Below are 21,648 nucleotides of genomic sequence, written 5' to 3' on the forward strand. Positions count from 1 at the left end.
GTTTAACAATCACATACATTACAAAGTGCTTCCCCTTATACCCAGCTGACATCATACACAGTCGTTAGAGCATCATTGACTGTGTTTCCTATGCTGTGCTTTACATCCCCGTGACATTTGGTGACAACCGATCTGTACTTCTCACCCCTCACCTATTTCACCCGGCCCCCAACCCCCCTCCCCGCTGGCAGCCGTCAGTCTGTTCTGTGTCTGTAAGTCTGTTTTGTTTGTTCCTTTATTTTGTTCTTTAGATTCCACATAAGTGAAAGCACGGTATCTCTGTCTGACTTAGTTCACTTAGCACAATTCACTCTAGGTCCATCCATCTTCGGTTACTGTTCTTAATCACTTTGTTTGACTTTTATCACCAAAGTCTCCAGTGACAGAAACCTGAGTCAAAGACAAATTTAATTTAATAATCTACAAAATGGTCTTATGCATACAAAACAAAATCTGGTTAATTAAAACTTAAAGTTACAAGAAGTAAGTCCATTTGGCCAATTGGCTCTTCTGTGACCTCGGAGCACCGGCCAGCTCCCCAGTCACCATGAGATGACCGTGGGCACCAGTCGCAGGTAGAAGGCCTAGAAGGGACCAGGGAGAGCACCGAGGTCAGTCCGTGCGTGCTGTGGAGTGTAAAGCGGTCCCTGAACCCAGCTCCGAAGGGCACGAATGTTGCCTGTTTTTTCACTGATGTATTCCCAGGGCCTAGAACAGTGCTGCTCAATACATATTTGTTTAATGAAAGAATAAAGTAGAAACGTCTAGGCCGTACTGTTCTGCATTGTTTATCCAGGGTCACACAGCCAGTTAGTTAGTTGCCAGGCCAGTTCTAGGGCTCGGGTGTTTTAGCTTTCAGTTTGTGTTCCTTTTGCTAATTCGTACAATATCAGTGATGTTTCTATTTTGAGTCTTTTAGTATTAATTATTGTCTGAAAGTCTTCATACCCTCTTAGAACAGTTTAGTTGGCAGAGAACTGGAAAGATTTTCTTTTTGTTAGCAGTATCTAAATGATATATTATTATTTTTTATTTTTGCTACAATATTTCTTCCCCTGATGAACAGTTTGTTAGCACTTAATCCTCATCTGAATATGAATGTACAGGCACACACATATATAAATTCATACATATACATAGATAGACACATACACAGTCACTATCTGGTGTTTCTTGGTGTTTCTTAGATGCATTAAAATTCCTGCCCTTTATTGGCCTTAGAATATTTCGTAAGTTTCTGTATGCAAATTACAACTTGGGCACAATCCAGTTTTGGCAGTTCTGCAATTCTGACTTTGTATATATAGTTTTTAACTAGGGGCTCATATTTGAAGCCACCACTCGCTCTTTGTTCCCGGACCACGGGCTTGTGCACAGAGCAGCCACGCAGGTCTCCCACCCTGACTGACCGCTGTGCTACGAGGGGAGAGGCCCCACCCCCAGGGCTCAGTGGACAGCCTGAGGTGGAGTGAGCTGGTCCAGGGAGCCTCTCCCGCAAGCCTAGGGCCTGAACCGAGGCCAGCCTGCAACTTCCCATGAACCAGAGGGGTGCCCCTCTCCCCAGCCTGAGATCACGACTCCTCAGGCTGAAGGTCCCCAGATGCCCTATGGGTGTTTCCAGACAACTTTCAAATATCTGTGCCTGAATCCTCTCTTCCTGGCACAAGAGTAAGCTGGACATCTGCACTGACAGGGCCACCTTCTCACGTGTGGCCTGTAAAGGGGGGAGCAATGAGTACGTGGGGTCCCAGCCCTGGGGTGCAGACTCTCCTTGCAGGTGCCTTTCCTTCTGCGGTTGACCCTGGCCTTAGAAGTTTCCCAATTTTCCAGTGATTCTGTAACTTACGTGGTGAGGTGTTTTAGACTTTTCCCACACCCTCACCCTTTGTTCCACACTCACTGCCCTGCAGGAAGACTGCCCTCCTCGGGGAGTGCCCAACCCGGGCTGGGCCTGCAGCGTGAGCTGTGGCTGTTGGTGCACAGCAAGCCTCTCATGCTGCTTCTGTGCAAAGGTGGCAGAGAAACAGATGGACCAGCACACACAAGCTCTCCTCCCCGTCCCTCCTCGAGTCTGCCTGTTAGCTATCATCTATCATCTGTCTATCTATGATCCATCCATCCATCATCATCATCTTATACTATATCCCATGGTGTCTCAGTCCTAAGTCAAGGAAGAAAATGAACAGATTTTAATTATTTTCTCTTCCAGAGAATAACATTCCATTTCTTTTTATTTTCCTACTGTTAAACTCTACATATAAGAATCAGATAAATTAAATAAATGTCCCAGGAAGAAGTACTTCAAATCTCATTCTTCTCTTGGTTCCTGAGACTTCCAAACATATTTTCAGTGCATCACAAAGTTCAGTGATATTTGGTGATGACCTAGTGCTGGGCGACAAGTAGGTGGTCCATGAATGAATTTTTGCACTGAGAGCTTTCATCACAAGTGTTTACCCAGAGACAAATGAGAACTTACATTATTGTGTTGATTGGCTCTTCCTCTAAGAACTGTCCAATCACAAAATTCATAGAAGGCTTTCTCATTTTCATTTTCTGTGAAGTGAAACATCAGGTGGACTGGTGGCAGCCGAGCTGTCTGTCAATGCTTCTGTGAAATTGTTTCTGTTTCAACTGTGGGAAGATGACCGTGACGACCCCCCTGGAGCCCTAGGACAGTAGTGGGAATTGTGATGATTACTCTCACAGTGCTGAGGCCTCCCGTGGCTCACCACAGTGTGCTCTGGACAGCTGCTCCCCAGAGACCTCAGATCTGGGAAATCGTTTCTTGGGGGCTCTGGGGCTTAGGGTCAGGTGTGTTGCATTCTGACCAAATGTCAGGTAGAATTTGGAAGGCCTCCTATTTACAGCCCAGATTTCTCTTTTTTAGGAAAAAGAATTTTGTTAGATTCCTTTTTTTTCAACCTCTGCAGCTGAAGAGAGGATAGTTTCTCTCAGGGAAAAGACTTTGGGATCTCAGAGATGAAAGAAAAAGAGAAAGTACCTTTTTATACCAAAGGCAATGCAAAGTTACCATACAATTGTTGACTATATTCCCTTTTTCATTCATCCTTTCCCCCTCCCCCCTCTGGCGACAGCAGTTTGTTCTTTGTTTCTATGAGTCGTTTTTGTTTGGTTTTGTTTGCTCATTTGTTTTGATTTAAAAAATTCAACATGTAAGTAAAATCATGTGTTTTTCATCTTTCTCTGTCTGACTTATTTCACTGAGCATAATACCCCCTAGGCCCACTCATGTTGCTGCAAAGGGCAATAATTCACTTTGCATGGTGGCAGATGGCTGCTAGACTTAGTGTGATGTTCACACTGTTAGATATATAAATGTCAAATCACTATGTTGTACACCTGAAACTAACAGGGTATTGTATTCAAACCATACTTTAGTAAATAAAAAAGTAAAGGGGAAAAGTGCATGAGACCACTTGAGATGCATTAAGAAACCTCAGAGTAAGTTAAAAGGATTTGCCACCGAGGGACTTTCTGGACAAGCAGTGATCACGTACTGTGGGACTCAGGGCTGCAGAAACTCAAGCAGCCAGTCTGCAGCTCACTGTCTGCTGAGCACAGTGCCCTCCCGAGTGCAAGTAGTGGGTTCACGGAGGAAATGTTGTGGGGTCTGAGATGAGAACCCTCATGGCCTGAGTCACATGGCAGTGACTGTCACTAAGTTTGAGTTGATATAGAAGCCCGAGTCAATATCGATAGTGAATAGGGCTATGAGAATGGTGAAAAACAAGAAAAATTAATATTTATTTGACATCCACTGATTCCTCAGTCCCGTGGTGATATCATTACAGAAACCACCTCACTAAACGTAACACACACACACTCACACTGATGACTCTAGGGTATTATTATCCCACTTTCTAAAATTAATTACTCTGAAATATAACATAATGCAGGTATTATATCAAGTGTATATAAAAATTTAACTAAAGTTATAAAGAAGTACCCAAATAATTAATAATCAGGTCAAAAATGACTGAATATCACTAGTGTCCCATAAAAGTCCCACGTGCCATCTCCCAATCACACCCACTTTTACTTCCCAGAAGTCAGCACTACTGTGACCCTTGTAGTCTTAACTTCATTACTCTTTATGTGTTCAACATACATGAATGTATCCTTAAACAATATAGATTCATATTTACCCTCAAATGTTCCATAAATGTTGTATTTTGTCTTGCTTCTTTTATCCTGTCTTACATCTGAGGAGACCTGTCCAGACCTCTCATGTACCAGCCGTCCGTCCATTTTCATTGTCGTGGACTAGGTTCCGCTTGATAAGGGTGAACACTGTACTCACCACTCTAGTGCGGACGCACTTTGGAGTTGCTTCTATTGTTCCATGCATCCGGGAGCATACGAGCCTGACTTTCTTAGACTGGAGTATACACTTAAGATTGGAATCGGTGGGTCATGACAGTCTGCTTATCTTCAGCTCCACAAGGGAATGTCTGACTACCATGCGCATTGTCCGTCTCTGCCACTTGCACAGCGGTTCGTAAGAGAGCCCAGGTGTTGGCAGCTGGCGGTAGTTTACACACTCTTGTGTTTCCCTGTCTAGTGGGTGTACAGTACTGTTTCACCTTGTTTGTAACCCGCATTTCTCTGATTACTAATAAGGACAAGCCATTCTGCATGTTTATTGTCCACTGGTATTTTGTCTTTTTGAAATATCTAGATATTTTCTTATCTTTTCTATTATATTATCTATCTTATTTAAAAAAAAGATGTAAAAATATTTTGTGAATCAAGCCCATTGTCAGTAGGTGCTTTGCAGACACTTGTTTGTATTTCGTGGTTTATCTTTTTAACTCTCACTGATTTTTTTGAGGTGCAGGAATTATTAATTTTATGAACTTACTGAGATTTTCTCTGTAAGGTTAGTTTTTTTAATGATTTGTTTAAGAAACCCTTTACAACGCCAAAGTCATGAAGATGACTTTGTAGTATTGCTTTTCATGTGCAGGTCTTTAACTCATCTAGGTCCGCTTTGTAAAGGGGGTGAGGCTTATGTACCCCTATTTCTTTTCCCCACCATGAGAACACCATTTAGTAACAAAAACGTTGTCTCCCCACTGATGGACAATGCCACCTTGGTCATACATTTAGTGTGAGTCTGTGCACAAAACTTATTTTGGGACATATTATGCTGTCTATTTTCCTATTTCTGTATCAGTAACACAGTATGTAATTATCACAGTTTTATCTGATATTTTGGTATTTAGCAGAACAGAATTTTTTAATGATATTTACTTCTTCAATAGTAGTTTGGCTAATCTTTGCTCCTTTTATTAAATTTTAGAGTCAGCTTATGAAGTTTTAAATAATAAAAAACTCTAGGAATTTTAATTGAAATGTATAAAATCCATAAATTCACTTGGGATAATTGTCATGTTTAGAACACTGAATCTTCCAATCCATGCAGAAGATGTATTTTTTAATTTATTTAGGAATCTTTTATTATATCTCATACAATTTTATTTCCTTCAAGAAATCTTATATATCTTTTGTAGGTTTTATTCTTAGATAATGTTCTTTTCACTGTGGTGATAGTTGAAAATTTGTTCTTGGTCTATAAAATGTTTTAAAATGGGTCTTGTATCCAGCTACTTGGTAAACTACTGCTTGAAATTCATTTAACAGTAGGCTATTTGGGATTTCTTTATTCACAAGTTTCTCATATGCAAATAACTGAGTTTTATTTCTTTATTACCTGTAATTAATTGTCCCATTATTTTTCTTTACATTCAATTTTCTTTAATAGTGTTCAGAATTTGAGGCAGAGAAGCCATCTAAATTCTTCCTGGGGACAAAGTTCTGGGGGTTGAGACAGGTTTTATTGGGTCACTTGGCTGTGCAGTTGTCTTCCTTCCCCACACCAAGCGGTTGGTTGCGAGCCAGGCGGCAGTTCCCCACAGAGGACTTTGTGTACCTGTTTAAGGGCATGTGTTACCTTCACCAGCGGGCCCCCGCATGTACGTCTTGTGGCCAGACAAATCTACAGCAAGGTGGAGATTGTGCGCTTTGACAGCGACGTGGGGTGTTCGTGGCTGTCACAGAGCTGGGGTGTCAAGTGCTCAGAGCTGGAACAGCCAGAAGAACCTCCTGGCAGAGTACCTGGCGCCTGCGGACACGCTGTGCATAGTTTCAAGGAGACTGTTCACTTCACTGTTCAGCGGAGAGGTGAGAGGGGATGGGCCAGAGCCTCCTCACCCAGAACCTACTGGGGAGGGATCATCTTGGTGGTCCTGGGAGGGGTTTCACCTTTCGAGGGAGAGGCCCGGCTGGGAAGGCGGACTGAAATCTAGGCAGGATGAACTCTGCATCTGGGGCAGCAGCTGGCATGTCACTGCTCTGAGCGTCAGTTTTTCAAAGGTCACAAGACCCAGCCCTGTCTGACTGGCTGGGAGACCCTCATATTGTTGGACTCCTATTGCTCCTGCTACATCTAATTCTGTTCCCTGCCTGGTGGGTCAGAGCTGGCCCCCCAACTGTGTGCACATAGGTGTGTACATGCACGTTAAAAAATTAGCAGTCCACGTTGCAAAGAGTTTTCACATAAATTATTTTGTTTAATAACTAAGTAAAATCTGAGTAAAGGTATAATTTTCCTAAAAAGCTTGCTAACAAATCAGCTGATTAAAACCAGAGCTGGGTTTCTAATAAAAGACTATTTAAAACCTGTTATCCTTCTACTTTAGTATAAAAGGAGGGACTCGAGCCCTTGGTGAGGATTCCTTTGCTGCCTCACCCTCTAACCTTCTCTGTCTGTTATTCCTCCCACTTGGGCCAACAGTGACCATCTCTCCAACCAGGACAAAGGCCCTAAACCACCATAACCTGCTGGTCTGCTCGGTGACAAATTTCTATCCTCGTCAAGTTCGTAAAGTCCTCGTAAAGTCACATGGTTCTGGAATGAACAGGAGGAGACAGCTAGGGCTGTATTCAGAATGGGGACTGGACCTACTGGATTCTTGTGATGCTAGAAATCATCCCACAGTGAGGAGATGTCTACACCCGCCATATAGAGCACTGCAGCCTGCAGAGCCCTCATCACAGTGGAGTGGCGCAGGGGGCACTTCACGGACACCATGAACTCAGAAAACACGCAGGGCAGGGAGGACCCTGGTCTGGTGGGGTGAGGTCCTTCCTTATCTCTGCTGTGTCAGGCATGTCTCATGCCTTCTCCCCTAATAACTCTCTGATCTAATTTCTGGGATTATGGAGGACTGAGATCCCGTTATCTCAAGCCAAAAGGCACTTGTTGAACACTGATTTTATCTTCTCCCGAGACGTTAGGGCAATCCCTTTACATGATCTGAGTCCCCAGGCTGAAGCTCAGCCTTGGCAGTGTGTCTCCTCAGTGTTGGAGTTCTGGGCTTTGACATTAAGGTGGTGTCTTGGAGAAAGTCTGTGGGGATATAGATGGACGTACTTCCTGAGGAGCTGCAACTGCCCCCTGACCTGCCTTCCATCTACACTGCCATCTGGGGGTCTATGTGTGCCCTTGACCCTCCTCTATTTGCTTTCAGAGCTCCTCTCTATCTTGTGTCCTAGAATAGACTCCAGGCTTCCAGATGAGGACACTGTGGAATGTGGGGACAAACACTGACCAGGGGCACAGTCTGAATCTGCCCAGAGCAAGATACTGAGTGGAGTTCTGGGTTTTGTGCTGGGGCTGGTCTTTCTTGGTTTGGGCCTTATCATCCACATTTGGAAGAATAAAGGTAAGGCATGTTGGGAGAAAATGGGGGAAGACTGGGGCTGGGACAGTACCATTCTGTTGTGACTTTTCCTACCTGACACCAAGAGGAGGGGGAACTGAGATGGGGATGTGGAAGGTTGCAGAAATTAGGAAGACTAGACCTTCTTGTCCTAGGTCAAGTTTGCTTCATCTCAGAGGTGAGTGGTGAAGATTTTTTTTTTCAGGTCTTCAGTATTTTATTTTATTATAAGATTTTTTTATTGTTGTTCAACTATAGTTGTCCCCATTCTCCCCCTACCACTTGCCCTCTCCCCCCCCATCTCCCACCCTCAATCCTGCCTGCTCTTTGGCTTTGTCCGTGGGTTCTACATATGTGTTTCTTGATGACCCTCCCCCATCTTTCTGCCATTTCCCCTGGACCCCCCTCCCCTCTAGTTACTGTACATTTGTTCTTATTTCAATGTCTCTGGCTTCGTTTTGTTGATTAAGTTCCACTTATACTTGAGATCATATGGTATTTGTCCCTCACTGCCTGCCTTATTTCACTCAGCATAATGCTCTCCAGTTCCATCCATGCTGTTGTGAAGAGTAGGAGCTCCTTCTTACTTTTGCTGTGTAGTATGCCATTGTATAAATGTACTATAGTTTTTTGATCCACTCATTTACTAAGGGGCACTTAGGTTGCTTCCAGAACTTGGCTATTATAAATTGTGCTGCTATGAACATTGGAGTGCACAGGTTCTTTTGGATTGGTGTTTCAGGGTTCTTAGGATATAATCTCAGCAGTGGAGTTGCTGGGTCAAAAGGTAGCTCCACTTTTAGTTTTCTGAGGGAATTCCATACTGTTTTCCACAGTAGCTGCACCAGTCTGCAGTCCCACCAACAGTGCACTACAGCCTCTCTTCATCTTCCTTCAATGACTGACTCAGTGACTTTGGGTGCTCTCACTGTATGACAGTTGAAGTCTTATTGAGCCTGGGTGGGGGTGCAGGGAAGAGCATCTGGAGTTCGTGAATTTCCTTTTGGAGGATGGGATAAGGAGAAGCAGATGGAATTTTCCCTTTACTCAGGTCTATGAGCTTTTTTCCATTCTCTTTTCATTCTTCCTGATGATAGAACACCCTGAGGCTCCACCCACAGGTAATATTCCCACTCTTCTTGCCCAGAACTGTGACTCACATAAGATAGAAAAAGGGGCTGAGTGGATTTGTCTTGACATGCTTCTGTTAGGTTGTCCTGGCTTCATGCCACATTCATTCTAGTATGAGTTGGGGGTCAGAAAATTCTGGAACATTTTGCATGATCTCTGCAGGAAACTTCAGAGACCACTTCATGGACTAAGACCCAACCTTTGGTCTCAGCTGTTCTGTGAGGTTTGAATAAGACTCTAGAGTCCAAATTACAGAAAATGCTGCTGAATTTGCTGAATTTTAGATGACGGGAAGTTACAGTTCTTACCCATTCATTTAGTCCCTGGACTGTGCTTCACCAAAGCATTTTGTTATGCTCCTTCAAGCTGAGGTCTGTGCTTTAGCAGAGTGTGTTGTTTACTCATTAAAGGAGAGAGGTGTTGATATAAGATTAATCTTCCTGCCCTGATCCTGCAGACATGTCCCCAGGGTGGGCAGGGGCTGAGTTTATTCAGGGGTGGTGTGGCTTATGACTCTCTGCTCCAGGGCTTGAACACTGACCCAAACATTTTTTTTCCTGGGATCTGTCACTTTCCCTTGGTCTTGTCCTACTTTTCCCCAGCCTGCCTTCCATCAGGCCCTTGAGCAAGGCACCCATGCCCGCTGTCACCCACCAAGATCCTGCTCCCACAGGACTAAGAAGCAGCTGCCATATCTTCTTTTGGTTCTTGTCTTCCCTGCATTTCTGCCTGTGACTGATCTGTACCCTGTTGCTGGAGGCTCTTTCCCTGTGCTGCCAGCTGTGTCTGTTTGAACCCCAAGTATTCTCAGTTGGCACTTCAGATCTTGTTCTCTTTCTGAAGACTGACTATGAATTAAATCTCAAGTTCTTATCTTTCAATAATTTTTTCAAAATTAAATAGATTTGTGTATCACTTGTGTTCTAATTCTGCTTGTGTAGAATGGTGGTGGTTAGTGGGGAAACACTGAGCAAAGCAAAAGTCAGATTTTCAAGTTCATTTACACTGCAAAGAAGTCACTATCTAGACAAGGAGGCTAGAAAATCATGGGTCTCCATACTCGGTCTAACTCAGGTGCCATACAAGAATGTGACATGAGGTATGAAACAAATTCAATTTTCCACCATCCATGGGGCCCTGGAGCTGGGATTGTGGGCAGCAGCCTCTGCTGGCTCCCACTCTGGTCTGATGAGTTTCACATATCATGCAAGTGCATTTATTTTGTGTCAGTTATGGTACCTTATGCCTAGTGCTGTAAGGAACAGAACTGACAGCACAGGTATCTCCTATCCAGGGCCCTGCCTGTGTGCACTGGGGCAAAACAAGGATTGTTGATTGAATATCACTCTCCCCAATGTAATTGGCAGTGGAGGTTTTATTTTCAGTTGCATTTGATGAAAACCCTACCAATACCAGCTTAAGGGAAAATTAATTTTGGGGGTTCAGATGACTTGAAAGTTCATATGGAAGCTGACCTTAAGAAACAAACATTATTCTGGGCTAGCATGACCTTAAATGAAAAGCACTTAAATGGAACTGAACTCTTTCGAAGAGAGATTCAATGTGAGGGAGATTTGCTGTTGCTGATTTTGAATATGGGGAGGGCCAGTGGAAGGATCTGAGAGGTACCTCCAGGAGCTGAGTGACTTCCTGCTGACAGCCAGCCTGAAACAGGAACTTAACACAGACAAGGAAAATAATTCTGCCAAGGGCCAGCAGGCTTGGCAGAGGAGGGCCCCAATCCCCAGAGAACCACAACCTCACCTTGTAACATCAGTCTTGTGAGACCTTAAGCAGAGAGCACAGTTGAGCTCTGCCTAGACTGCTGACCTAGAAGCCAGAGATAATAAAGGGGTGTTGTTTTTATCTGCTAAGTTAGTACTAATTTTTTATGGCAGTGGTAGAGAACTAGGACAGTGCTTTTTGCTCATTTAAGTTTTTATACTGCATCTTAAGCACTTTTTATATAGCTGGATGCTTAATGATTGATAATCACTTAACATATCAATTTGTGATTTTTATATAACTTGTGGTGGCATTTACAATGATTTTTAAATACTAACCTTAAAAATTATAGTATAACAATATTTTTCTCTATACTTTCTTCCAGTTCTGTTATTTAGAATCATTTCACTATATTTTGGAAGATCAAAGATGGTGGAAAAGTATGTGGAAGCTACTCTAACCTCCTCTCAGGACCAATCTGGAATTATAAATAAACTATAGAGAAATCATCCAGAAAAACCAACCAAACAGTAGCTGGAAGCCTTACAACCCCGCACAGACAGAATAAACCAATTCACCACAAAGTGAGTGGTACGGAGTGCAGAGGAGATGTGAGGGGGCTGGCTGGGCTCCCATGGGCACCAGGTGAAGTGCTGGAGGGATATTTCAGGGGCTGGGGGGTTTCCCTCTGAGTAGTTGGGGTATAAACCCCAAGCTGAGCTCCCCAGCCTACAGCACCTGAGCTGGAAAGGAACCCAGATAACATGTAGCTGTGAAAAGCAGCAGGGTTTCTGTCTGCCAGGGAGTGATGGTTGGAGATGCAGAGAACCTGTTAAAGGGCCAACCTACAAAATTTAGTTTACAACCACTCACCCAGGGCTCTGGCAGAGGGAGGGCAGAGTGGACTAGAGATGCTTGAGGAGAGTCTGGGGTTGGTGGTTCTGGGGAGAGAACTGAAGGAACGGCTACCAAGATCCCTGTGCTGAGGATTCCCCATATTGGAGGAGACATCTCTCTTAGGCTAAGCACTCTTCCCTGAATGGTGTCAACCTGAGAGGAAGCAAGAGGCCCACCCACGAAAATTATTCTGTCCCACTTTTGTGGTGCTTAAGCCTGACTGCTGGTTACAGGTTGATTAGATTAACAGATGAAGGACACAGCCACAGACCGTGGATCACTTGAACAGGCTGCCTAGGGCCAGACTGGGGCACCATCTGACATCACCAGGGGCAGATCCAGAAAGAGAAGACAGTGGTAAGCACTAGATTCTACTGAGACAAATTCCACCCCAGTCTTCTCCATGGTTTGTATTATTTTCTCTCCTGTATAGCTTTTAAACATTCCTTTCTTGTCCTTCAATTTTGTGCCTATTATGTCAGTAGTTTTTATATTACAGTTTATTTCAAATATCATATTTTGCTCCTCCCTTCTCTTATTCCACTTTACCTTCTTCTTTCCTCTTCTTATTTTCAGTTTAAGTTTTATTTTCTGTCTCACTACAACTTGTTTCTATTTTGTGGGGGTGACTTTCCTTGCAAGTCCTCCCCGTGTGCCACAGATGAGAGTAAACATGACAGAGACATGACGTGATCCGTTTGGGGAGGAGAGGTGGCCATTTTCCCAGAAGAAAAAGGCCTTGAGCAGCAGCCAGTTTCTCTGAGGAAAAAAAGTCCTCGAGCCCCTTCCTCCAGGGACTTTTATTGGGTTGTAATACACAGGAATACAGGACAGCAAGGATCAAACAGTAAATAGTCTGAGTCAGAGTCTGTCAGGCAGAGAGTTTTACAGTTTCCTGCTCGAACCCTTAACATATGAATGAAAGCACTCTTAGCAGAGTAGATTTCACAGGTTTATCAGGAAGTCTTGGTGATGCCAGATTTTTCCCTGGACTGAGGAGCTCTAGCAAGGCAAGGAGCTGCACCCCTCCCCAACAGGTATTCAGGCTTAAGGGGATTAGAGCCGGGAAGTGCTTCTCCCAGAAGACATGGGGACTCTGGCTATGTCAAAGCCGGGGGTGGGTGGGGGGTGAGAGTCCATTGCTCTTTGTTGTAGTATCCCTCCCAGTCCTTCCTTGATGGCCTCCCAAGTGGTCGTGTCTGGCCTAGGTTGCCCCTCCTCCAAGAGGTCTTACCAGTTTGACCATACTTTGGAGGCAGGGAGGAAACTGAGGCAGCATTTGCTACCAGAGACAAGCTTTGTCTCCTGTGCTTTGCATTCCAGAGGTAGTCGCTCACTCATCCTTAAGCCACAGGGGGTAGAGAGTTACAATTCCTAAAACCAGGCAGAGCGGTCCACAACATTATGCCATGCTCTTACCATTTCTACCATACCCAGCCTCTTTTTCTTGTCATCAGTTACCTCACATTCTTTTTCCTGTTCTTAAAGTACCCTTATTCTCTCTCCATCCTTATCAATCTTTGCTCGTCAGTTGTGGATATGATTGTTGTTGCATTTCTTCAATTTTATTTCTAGAGCTTCACTATTTTTGTATTTCAAATCTCAAATTTTACCATTCTCTTCTCCTACTTAATTTCCCTTACCTCCTGCTCCCTTTTTTTGTTTTAAATTTTAATTTTTCCTGGTCTTAGCCTAGTTCTCATTCTTCACTGTTAGTATTCCTTTTCCCTCCATCTTCTCAAAATTTACTTCTCTTTCCTCAAGACATCCCTTAGGCTTTTCTTTCTTTCTTTTTTCCTGTTATTCCCATCTCACCTATAATACTTTCCTCATTTGTTGATATTGCTGTGGTGGATCTTTTTCCAATTTGATGCCTGTGTTTTTTCTTTCTCACCATATATTTTAAAAATTTCTGTTTAAACATAATATTATATGCTTCTCTTCTTACATCATTCTGCCTTTTACCCTCCCTTTTTACTTATGATGTCAATTTTATTTCCTTTCCCTCTTTGCCTTGTCTCTATTCCTTACTACTATTATTGGTCTTCCCTCTATGCTCTAAAATCATTTTTCTTTCAGTTCGTCATCTCATATTCATTTTTTCTTTCTAATAATAGTCTTAATCTTATTACACCTTTATTAATATTGGCTCATTTGCTGTTGATAGTGTGGTTGTGGGTAAGGGTTATTTTTTGAAGGTGTGGGTTTGTTTCCTGGGCTGTTTGGTTTTGTTCTGGCAGCCCCTGTACAACAGCACACAAGATGTGGTGGGTGGAGTGACCCTCAGTCAGAAAGCCAGAGGGATGAAACCACCAAAGAATGACCAAAGAACAACCAAAGCTCAATACATCCAGAGAGCTAACATAAATGGCATAAAGGGCATCCTAAGAGGATGAAATCAGGCTCAGGAGATCAAGGAGACTGCGCAACTGAGTCTTACAGGTCTTCTGCCATAGAAGGTTGCATCAGAAAGAAAGGGAATCAAAGCAGATCAATCTAATGTGCAAAAAAAAAAAAAACCCAAGAAGAATCACATAAAATGGGGAAATAAAGAAACAACCCACAATCAAAAAGGAAAGGAGGAATCCCCAGAAGGAGTGACAGGTGATATAGAATCAAGGAAACTATCAGCCATTGAATTAAAAATAAGAGTTATATGGATGCTCGAGAGACTCAGTGAGAACTACAGAGAACTCCAGGGAAGCTACAAGTAACTTATTGTGAACTACACCAGCATTAATAAGGACAAAGAAACTATCAATAAAAGACAGGAGGGAATGCAGAACACAATATCTGAAATGAAGAACACAGTAGAAGGAATTAAAAGCAGTTTAGATGAGATAGAAGATTGAATCAGTGAGCTGGGGGAAATGGTAGAAAAAAAAAATCCCAGACAGAGCAACAAAATGAAAAAAGGCTCAAAAAGAATAAAGATGGTTTAAGGGAGCTGTAGGACAACATAAAATACAATCACATCCACATCATAGGAATACCAGAAGGAGAAGAGGAGCAAGGGATAGAAAACCTGTTCGAAAAAGTAATGACAGAAAACCTCCTTAACCTGATGAGAGAAAAAGTCATGCAAGTCTAGAAAGCATAGAGGGTCCAAATCAAGATGAACCCAAAGAGGTCCACTCCAAGACACATCATCATTAAAATGACAAAATTTAAAGACAAGGGAGAATCTTACAGGCAATAGGGGACAAACAGCTAGTAACATACAAGGGAGCCCCATAAGGCTACCAGCTGATTATTCAACGGAAACACTATAAGCCAGAAGGGAATGACAAGAAATATTCAAAGTGATGAAAATCAAAAGACTGAAACCAAGATTACTCTGCCCAGTAAAGTTTTCACTTAAAATGGAGGGTGAAATAAGGAGTGTACCAGACCCCCAAAAAAATGTATACCTTTACTTTAGCACATCTCTAACAAATCAGCATTGTAAGATATGGTAAAGGCACTGCTTTAAGAATATGAAGGAAAAGAGGGGAGGAGGGGAACACAAGTACAAAAGGAAAAATTGGCAATGGATAAATACCTGTCAATAATAACCTTAAGCATAAAAGGATTAAATGCTCCAATCAAAAGACATAGAATACCTGAGGGGATAAGAAATCATGACCCACATATATGCTGCCTACAAGAGACCCACCTCAGGACAAAAGACTTGCACAGACTGAAAACGAAGGGCTGGAAACAAATTTTATAGGCAAACAGACAGAAAAAAAGGCAGGGTAGCAATACTCATATCAGACAAAATACACTTAAAAAAAGGGGCCATAAAAAGAGACCCAGAAGGTCACTTCATAATACTCAAAGGAAGAATTCATCAGGAAGACATAAACATTGTAAATATATATGAACTCAACACAGGAGCACCCAAATACATAAAGAAAATCTTGGAGGACTTCAAGAAAGATATTAACAGCAACACAATTATATAGGAGATTTCAACACTCCACTGTCAAAAATGGATACATCTTCAAAACAAAATATCAATAAAGATATTGCAGCTTGAGGCCAAGATGGAGGTGTAGGTGGAACCACCTTGCCTCTGTGCACAACCAAATCTAAGAACAACTATTTTTAATAACAATAAACACAACCAAGCCACACAGAAAATCAACAATACGGAGTCCAAAGACAACTAAATGCTCAGCTAAACCGGTAAGAGGAGCGAAACCAGCAGCGGAGCAGGTTGGCAAGAAAAAATCCCCGAACAGGTGGTGCGCGAGCAGCTGAAGGCGCAGATCATGGGCTAGCTACGGGAGCACACAGGGAAGAGGTGCGGCGGGCTGTCTGCGGTTGGTCGTGCAGGCTCGCACAATTCCGATCGGATAAACAGGCCCAGGGCGAGTGGTGTGACTGGAGGGACTGGGCTACTGGAGAGGACCGCCATTGCTCCCTCTCTGACCACGCCCCCACACACAGCATCACAAACCAGCGACCTGGGTCGCCCGTCCTGGTAAACAATTAAGGCTTCGCTCCGCTTACTTAATGGCGTGAATAGACCAAAAATGGCTCAAGAACAACTCAGAGCCCCAGAACTGATCGATCTAAGTGATGAGGAAATAGCCAATCTTTCAGATGCACAGTTCAAAACACTGATTATCAGGATCCTTACAGAACTGGTTGATTTTAGTCACAAATTAGAGAAACATATGGATGCTAAACTAACTGAAATGAATGGTAATACAAAGGAAACCAATAGTAATGGAAAGGAGATTGGGACTCAAATCAAGGGAGTGGACCAGAAGGAAGAAAAAAATGATCAAACAGAAAAGAATGAAGAAACAAGAATTCAAAAAAATGAGGAGAAGCTTAGGAACCTCCAGGACATCTTTACATGTTCCAACATCCGAATTATAGGGGTACCAGAAGGGGAAGAGTCACGAGTGGAAACCTTATTTGAGCAAATAATAAAAGAGAACTTCCCCATTCTGGCAGAGGAAATAGACTTCCAGGAAATCCAGGAAGCTCAGAGAGTACCAAAGAAGTTGGACCCAAGAAGAAACACACCAAGGCACATCATCATTATATTAGCCAAGATTAAAATGAAGGAGAGAGTCCTAGAAGCAGCAAGAGATAAGGGGACAGTCACCTACAAAGGAGTTCCCATCAGACTGTCAGCTGATTTCTCAAATGAGACCTTACAGGCAAGAAGGGGCTGGAAAGAGGTATTCCAAGTCATGAAAACCAAAGACCTACAATCAAGATTGCTCTATCCAGCAAAGTTTTCATTTAGAATGGAAGGACAGATAAAGTGCTTCTCAGATAAGACCAAATTCAAGGAGTTCATCATTACCAAGCCCTTATTATATGAAATGTTAAAGGGACTTATCTAAGAAAAAGAAGATAAAAAACATGAACAGTGAAAGGACAGCAAACTCACAGTTATTAAGAACCACACCTAAAACAAAAGCAAACTAAGAGGACAGCTAGATCAGGAGCGGAACCATAGAAATGAAGATCTCAAGGAGGGTTAGCAACAGGGGAGTGGGAGGAGGAGAAGGGGGGAGAAGGTACAGAAAATAAGTAGCATAGACAGTAGATAGAAAATAGATAGGGGGAGGGTAAGAATAGTAGGGGAAATACAGAATCTAAAGAATTTGAGACACGTGTTCATGAACTAAAGGGGGAAATGGTGGGGGAGGGGTATACAGGGTGGAGGGGAATGGCGGGGGGGGAATAGAACAAATGTAATGGCATAATCAATAAAAAAGTTTAAAAAAATTAAAAAAAAATAAAAAAGATATTGCAGCTTGAACAATGTCCTAGATCAAATAAACTTAACTGATGTGTATAGAGCTTTTCATCCCAAAGAAGCAAAATACACATTCTTTTCAAATGCACATGGAATATTTTCAAAGATAGACCACATGATAGGACACAAAACAAGCTTCAACAAATTTAAGAAAATTGAAATGATATCAAACATTTTCTCTGACCACAGGGGACTGAAACTAGAAACCAACCTCAAGGAAAAAAACAGTAAAACATTCAAACTTGTGGAGATTGAATAGCATGCTATTAAACAATGAATGGGTCAAGAATGAGATCAAGGAGGAAATCAAAAAGTTTCTGGAAACTAATGAAAATGAACTCACAACAATTCATAATTTATGGGAGACAGCAAAGGCAGTCCTGAGAGGGGAGTTCATAGCAATACAGGCTTACCTAAAGAAGATAGAAACATTTCAAACAAACAACCTAACCCTACGCCTGCAAAAACATGAGGAACAACAACAAAGATAGGCCAGAGCAAGTAAAAGAAAGAAAATAACCAAGATCAGAGTAGAATAAATGACATAGAGACTAAAAGCAGAGTTCTAAGGATCAATAAATACAGGATCCGGTTCTTTGAAAAGATAAAGAAAATCAACAGGCCTTTAAGCAGACCCATCAGGAAAGAAAGAGAGAGGACTCCCAAAACACAATCAGAAATTAAAGAGGAGAGATTACAACTCACACCACAGAAATACAAAGGATTGTAAGAAATTACTATGAACTATATGCCAAAAAATTTGAACACCTAGGTGCAATGGACAAATTTTTAGAAACATATCATATTCCAAAACTTAATTAAGAAGAAGCAGAAAGCCTGAACAAAGCAATAACAGCTGACAAAATTGAAGCAGTAATCAAAAAACTCCTGACACACAAAATTCCTGGACCAGATGGTTTCACAGAAGAATTCTACAAAGCATTTAAGGATGAGCTAAGCCCTGTCCTTCACAGACTATTCAAAAACATCCAAGAAGATGGAAGACTCCCAAACTTTTTTTATGAAGCCAGCATCATCCTAATCCTAAAACCAGATAAAGACATAACAAAAAAAACTTCAGGCCAATATTGCTGATGAACATAGATGGTAAAGTTCTCAACAAAATATTGGCAAACCACATCCAGCAATGCCTTAAAAAGATCACACATCATGATCAAGTGAGATTCATCCCAGGGATGCAAGGATGGTACAATATCCACAAATCAATAAACGTAATACATCACATAAACAAAAGCAAAAACAAAAATCACATGATCATCTCAATAGATGCAGAAAAAGCATTTGATAAGGTACAGCACCCATTTATGATAAAAACACTCAGCAAATGGAAATAGAGGGAGCATTCCTCAACACAATAAAGGCCATATATGAGAGACCTACAGCCAACATCATACTCAATGGGCAAAAACTTAGAACTTTCCCACTAAGATCAGAAACAAGACAAGATTGTCCACTTGCACCACTTCTATTCAACATAGTATAGGAAGTCCCAGCCACAGCAATCAGACAAGAAAATGAAATAAAAGTCATCCAAATTGGAAAAGAGGAAACAAAACTGTTACTGTTTGCAGATGACATGATAGTATACATAGAAAATCCTATAGATAAAAAAACTGCTCTACCTAATAAATGAATTTGGCAAAACAGTGAGATACAAAGTCAATATCCAGAAGTCAAAGATATTTTTGTATACCAACAATGAAACATCAGAAACAGAAATCAGGAGAAAAATCCCATTTGATAGAACAACAAGAAAAATAAAATACCTAGGAGTAAACCTCACCAAGGAGGCAAAAGACCTGTATGCAGAAAACTACACAACACTGAAGAAATAAATTAAGAAAGACACAAACAAATGGAAACATATGCCATGTTCTTGGATTGGAAGAATTAACATCATCAAAATGTCCATACTATCCAAAGCAATTTGTACATCCAATGCAATAGATATTAAAGTACTAAAAACATATCTCACAGAGAGAGAACAAGCACTTTAGAAATTTATATGGAACCATAAACAACCCCAAATCGCTGCAGCAATTTTGATAAAGAAGAACAAAGCAGGAGGGATCATAATGCCTGATTCCAAACTGTATTACAAGGCAGCTGTTATTAAAACAGCCTGGTACTGGCATAAGAACAGACATATAGACCAATGGAACAGAACAGAGGGTCCAGAAATAAACCCTAGTCTCTATGGTCAGTTAATATTTGACAAAGGGTGAAGAAGCCTGAAATGGAATAAAAATAGCCTCTTCAACAAATGGTGTTGGGAGAGCTGGACAGCTACATGCCAAAAAATAAAATTGATCATCAACTTACATCATACACAAAAGTAAATTCAAGGTGGATAAAAGACTTAAATATAAGACAAAAAAAAGCAATTAAGAAATGGGCAAAAGACTTGAACAGACACTTCTCCAAGGAGGATATACAGAGGGTCCAGAGACGTATGAAAAGATGCTCAGCATCACCAGCCATCAGAAAGATGCAAATTAAAACCACAACAAGATACCACTTCACACCAGTCAGAATGGCCATTATAAACAAAAAAACAAACAAGTGTTGGAGAGAATGTGGAGAAAAGGGACCCTAGTGCACTGCTGGTGGGAATGCAGACTGGTGCAGACACTGTGGAAAACAGTATGGAATTTCTTCAGAAAACAAAAATGGAATTACATTTTGACTTGGTAATTCCACTGCTAGGATTATATCCTAAGAACCCTGAAACACCAATCCAAAAGAACCTATACACCCCAATGTTTATAGGAGCACAATTTACAATAGCCAAGTGCTGGAAGCAACCTAAGTGCCCATCAGTAAATGAGTGGATCAAAAACAGTGGTACATTTACACAATGGAATACTACGCAGCAGGGAGAAAGAAGGAGCTCCTACCCTTTGTGACAGCATGGGTGGAACTGGAGAGCATTAATGCTAAGTGAAATAAGCCAGCTGGTGAGGGACAAATACCACATGATCTCACCTTTAACTGAAGCGTAACCAACAAAACAAACAAGCAAAATATAACCAGAGACATTGAAATTAAGAACAATCTGACAGTAATCAGAGGGGAGGTGGGAGGGGATAATAGGACAAAGGATTTTCAAGAACTAGTATAAAGGACACATGGACAAAACCAAGGGAGGGGTGGAAGCAAGGAAGGGAGGTGGGTTTGGCTGGAGTGTGACGGGGAATTGGTGGGGGAAAATGTAGACAACTGTAATTGAACAACAATAAAATAATTAAGAAAGAAAAAAAAAGAAAGCCCTGGTTCTGAACTGCTGTTTCTTTTGCCCTAGTTCCCATCACAAAACTGCACTGGGCAGGGGTGGGGGGTGGAAGGGTGGGTCTGATAGGAGTAATCAGGTTTGGCAGGGCTGATTTAAACTGTTTTTGGGGTGGTGCCCAGTACCAGTAAACCCATAGGAGTGGGGCAGGCAATGCCTCCTTTTTGCCAAGATGGCACGGGCGGAACTAAGCCCAGGGGAGATTGGATTTGCCTTCCTAGGATGTAGCCAAGCAACTCACACTCACCCATCTGGCTCCCAGACAGAAGCGTCCCCAGGAGACACAGTCTGAAAATCTCAGCTCTGTGTGCTCCCTTGCTCACTCCCAAACCAAACAGGGCAGGGCTACAAATTCCAGCCCCGTGCCACACTCATGTCTTCAAATGGCTGATCTCAGTTGGGTGGAGCCAAAAGTTGCTGCTCTGCAGTGGCTCCTAACCCAGCTTGGGGTGGTGCCTCTATGCCTCAGAATTCAGCACCAGGAGTGGCTCCAGGTCCAGGGAAGAGTGCTTGCTGTGCTTATGTGCACTCAAGGTGGGGGTAATCAGTCCTCTTTCCTCAACCACACTGTTAAGTCATTCTCTGGGTCTCTACCTGAACAAAAAATAGAGGCCCCCCTAAAGTCACCGCTGGGTGTAGCCAGCAGACCCCTCCACACGACTCGAGTATGGCAGCGTGGCCTCTCCAGCAGTCGGAGTCCACAGCATGAAGCCCCCAGGTTGTTACTGTAACAATAAGAGCGCTCTACCCTGGAAGGTACACTCTGAGTCTCCCAGCCTCACTGAACCCCCCTGAGTCTCACTGCCAGATGCCACACAGACTCCCCTTCCCAGGGATCCCTGCGTGACCCCACGCTCCTGGGAGAAGGGAGCGCTGCAGCTGTGATATTTCTCCAGCTCCTCAGCTGCTGAAGCACCTTCATGCAGGGGCTTTCCCCTACTGCAGCTCAACCCTTCTCACCAGTGTCTACGTAGCATCTTCTCTGATCCTTTAGGTGCTGGAAGCACATCTTTCAGCAGGTTGTTTGGGTTGATTGCTTCGCAATTTAGCTGTAAATTTGGTTTGGGGCT

At 42.5% G+C, this 21,648-nt stretch overlaps 1 pseudogene; it reads left to right on the top strand.

Moving 5' to 3' along the window:
* The first annotated feature begins 4,484 nt into the window (after nucleotides 1-4,484).
* On the top strand, nucleotides 4,485-9,070 carry LOC119049932 (HLA class II histocompatibility antigen, DQ beta 1 chain-like; annotated as a pseudogene).
* The last annotated feature ends 12,578 nt before the right edge of the window (nucleotides 9,071-21,648 follow it).

The sequence above is a fragment of the Artibeus jamaicensis genome, unplaced genomic scaffold (genome assembly GCF_021234435.1).
Source record: "Artibeus jamaicensis isolate MK-2021 breed Jamaican fruit bat unplaced genomic scaffold, CSHL_Jam_final contig_601, whole genome shotgun sequence".
NCBI lineage: Eukaryota > Metazoa > Chordata > Mammalia > Chiroptera > Phyllostomidae > Artibeus > Artibeus jamaicensis.